Here is a 4,136-nt window from a genome sequence, read left to right as displayed (position 1 = left end):
AATCTTTAAGAGGAACATTCAGCTCCTCCATGCAGTGTGTGGAGATGCAAAACGCCAGTGTTGTACACTATGCAGCACTGGACTAGGAAGTACCTCTAGCTGCCGTCTATAAGGCCAGTGACTTAGCTCAGTTGGAAAATTCCCTACAGAGCCTGTTCAAATAAAATGCAAGTTCACAGGTTCAAATCCCGGCATGGTCAACTCAGCCCTTCATCTTTCCGAGGTCAATAAAACGAGTATCATCGATTGGGTAATAATCACATCTATTATTCAGCTGCCAATTTGGTGAATTCTGCTGAAAAGTGCTGGGAGAAAGGCGCTATATAAATACTAGATATTATTATTATTATTATGTAGGGGATTAGCTCAAATGGTAGAGCGCTCGCTTAGCATGTGAGAGGTAGCGGGATCGATGCCCGCATCCTCCAATTAGTCTTTTAGCTCATCCTCGTTAGTATAGTGGTGAGTCTCCCCGCCTGTCACGCGGGAGACCGGGGTTCGATTCCCCGACGGGGAGTGCTATTTTATAACACAGTAAAGGAGTTTAAGCATGCGTGGGATAGGCATAAGGCTATCCTAACTATAAGATAAGGCCAGGGACTAATGAAAGTATTTAGAAAACTGGGCAGACTAGATGGGCCGAATGGTTCTTATCTGCCGTCACATTCTATGTTTCTATGTCTGAGTGACTACACCTAGTGGTGTTACTAGGGAGCAATGTAAACACTTCCTTTTCTCTGTGTTTGATTTACAAAGCCCACAATGACAACCTATAGACACCACAACAACTACATTAAGCTGTAATGTTGACTATAGTCTCCCTCTAAAACCATAACCATAAACATGACATTATAAAAAAAATATGTTAATCTGTTTAAAAAAAAAATATTTTAAACAGGCTTTTATTTTAGCAGAATTTTATAATCACAATGGTTTAACGTGCTGTAGTAGCGAACTTGGGTCAAAGAACCATATTTGAATATAACAAAGGAGCATCGATATGCAGTAAACATTTAGTCAGGGGACACGTATAGTGGTATATCGTATCAACGTGTGGGTCTTGTGGTCTAGCTTGGTTGTCAGTACCTGGTGTGTATAGTGCATTCACCCTTCCAGTGCTATGCTAGCATGTTACCCGGTCCCAGGATACATTATCCGTGTGTCTTGGTAGGTGTGTGGGTCCCCTCAGGTGGGTCTCTCCCGGTGGGGGGGGGGGGTGGTCATCTGATTCCTCAATGTTTCCTAGCTTCATGGAAGTGTGTGCATTTAGGTGCAGTGTTTTCACGTTGCAGGCACTGCTAACGCGTGATTCGCAGGTCTCCTAGCTGCGGTGTCATGGTGTAGTTGGATATGGAGAGTGCTTTTCGTAGGCGTTCTGTTGTGACTGACAGTTCGATTGCTAAGTTGCCGTTAGGGGTGGGAGGTTCGTTGTTGTTTCAAGACAGCGGTGTGTCTGGTTACATGGGTGTGTCATTGGTAATCTCGTGTGTTGTGTTTTCAAACAGATACAGTAGGTCCTTTCAGTGTGGTTCGCGTTATTGTCGATGGTCGGTGGATGTTTGTGAGTGTGTCTCAGTTAGTGCCTTTTTCATCTATGTTGGTTTAGGTTTAGTTACTTGGCTGTGTCGTGGTGTATCTCCAGCTTCTGTAGTGGTGGTTATATATTTTTACGTCTCCTATTTCCCTTCGGGACCATTAAAATCGTGTTAATCTAACCTCTGTGAACTACTTTACATCTCTTTGTAGCTGAAATAAGTCAGAGGACATCGGTCTTTTTATTGAATTCTCATTTGATTTTGTTTTCTTTCAATCCCTTTCAAAGTGCAAATACATTTTAATTTTTCACTTGGATAACTTCAGCCACAAACCGAGAAAAAAAAACAAAAAAAAAAAACTGAATTCCACTTAAATTAATTTCCTGTGATTTATTTTACAGGTTTAGCAAGGAAACTGTTGAATGAAAGTAAAAACCACCAGCACTGAACTCTAGAGAATGCTAATACCCGGCTTCAATACACACAGGGAGACAAGGCATAATTAATATTATCAGCTTAATTTCTCTATTCTCTGTATGGCACAATGTCATAGCCCTGGTGTACGGGAGCCGGAATTCTAATTAATTCTGGATTTAAATAGCAAACCAGTGGGTTTAATGAGAAAATATTCATAAAAATAAATAAAAATTAAAGCAGTAGCATTAGTTCCTATTAATGTAGGTCTGTACCCCTTACATTTAGAATCATCTGGGCTCGACCAACTAAGGTGTGATATGGTTTTCTAGTTTTGCTAATTCAATGAACACTATTATAACTTCATCTAATTGAAGTTGTTTTAGTGTCTTTAGTCCTACATCCAGTATCCTTCCTCTAAAAAGTAATAGTTTAATAGGTTGAATGTTTGTAAATGTGACATCAAGCCATGGTTCCAACCCTGGGAATGTTACTTCCTGTACCATACCAAGGTATACCGTGATATCACAGGCACATGCACAGTGGTGTCATTGCTTGTCATAGAAATTCACTGCATGCAATGATTCCTTATGAAAGAATCAGAGACACATTGAGCCTACGTTCCCCAATGCTTATCTATGAGGAGCAATAATTGGATTCGAATTATGTAGGCACAAACTCCAGAATAATATCAACTGAGGAGGAGAGGACCGCAGCAATGAGGGACAGATAACGATGGAGACAAGGTGAGTAAAATTTAAATTTAAATTTAGTTATATGTGGGGATGGGGTGGATTGGTCCGTTTTAAAATCAAATAGGGGCAGATATACTATAGGATTAATAATACAGATTTGTATTTGAAGGGATAGAGAGAGTCAATAAATGGTTAATTAATCTCATCTTTTAATATTATATTCTCTTTCTAACATTTATAAAGATTTACACAAGAGCTAAAAACCAGACTAACCACAGGTTATTTTTGATTTATAACTTCTGCTTTTGAAACAACAGACGCATCCGCAAACAAACGTTGACCTGATGCTTCCGAAAGAAGTATCATGAATAAACAGACGTGCTTGACCACGAGGCATATGTGGTTTTACAAGATCAGCTATTACCGCTTTTAGCATTAACATTTATCTTTTGTAAGCACATATTTTATATGTTTTGCAACTCAAAGTTCATGACCTATACTGTATAAATATGACAACCTTTTCATAATACATTTGAAGTTCGTTGGAAAGCAAACTGTGTGCGTGTCATTATTTGCTCCATCGTTCTTCCCTGAATTCAGCCGACAACGGAGACCAGAGAACGACTAAGTGGGACCGAGTCACTTAGGATAGAAGTTGCCTTTCAGCTTGGTGGCAGCGGTGGGATTCGAACCCACGCCCCCAAAGAGACTGGATTCCTGAATGTTCCCATTATGACTCAATGCTCAATGCTCAGAAAATCCACCTCCTCAGATAGCCCTGACATTGTTTGTTGGTCCCCAGACATGAAAAATGCCTTTTTGGTTTTGAAGGTGTCAATTGTTCAAGCTCCGGCTTTGGGTCTCCCTGTTTATACCAAACCATTTCATGTGTATGCTAAGGACAACTGTAAAACTATGGCTGCTGTGTGTGCTCAAGAGCATGGAGGTGGTTTACGCCCCATAGCATTTTTTTCTAAGGTCATGCCCATATCCGTGCAAGGAATGCCGGCCTGTCTCAGGGCATTGGCGGCATGTGCCATGGCTGTTGAAACTGCTGCTACTATCACTCTGGGCCACACTACAATCCTACACACATCACACCAAGTCCAACACCTAGTTAAGCATTTGACAACCCAACACATGACAGCACAACGTCTTAGTGGCTATGAAATCATACTTCTCAACTCAGAGAACCTTACCATAGAATATACACCACAAGGATCAGGTCCCATGGCTGTTTTGCATGCTATTCTTTCCTCCCTGTCTTCTTCCTCTCCAAACTCAGCCCCCCTTCAGCCCTCGAACATGACTGTCTTTCTTCAATTCACCTGCAGACCTCACCCCGCCTTGATCTACTGTCTACCCCTCTTTCTGATTCTGATGCTGTTTCTGTGTTTGTTGATGGGTCCTGTTCCAGACCCTCTGACGGCTCATACCTCACAGGTTATGCTGTAGTCCAATTACCTGATATCATTGTAGAATCGGGTTCTTC

The 4,136-nt window shown here is 41.2% G+C and overlaps 1 non-coding gene across 1 annotated transcript; it reads left to right on the top strand.

Annotated features, from left to right (window-relative positions):
- The first annotated feature begins 445 nt into the window (after nt 1–445).
- TRNAD-GUC (transfer RNA aspartic acid (anticodon GUC)) lies at nt 446–517 on the top strand. The gene has a single exon. It is a non-coding gene; the product is annotated as a tRNA-Asp (tRNA).
- Nucleotides 518–4,136: the final 3,619 nt, after the last annotated feature.

Source organism: Pelobates fuscus, chromosome 4 (genome assembly GCF_036172605.1).
Source record: "Pelobates fuscus isolate aPelFus1 chromosome 4, aPelFus1.pri, whole genome shotgun sequence".
Classification (NCBI taxonomy): domain Eukaryota; kingdom Metazoa; phylum Chordata; class Amphibia; order Anura; family Pelobatidae; genus Pelobates; species Pelobates fuscus.
The sequence above is the reverse complement of the archived record's forward strand: the minus strand, read 5'-3'. Positions and strand labels throughout refer to the sequence as shown.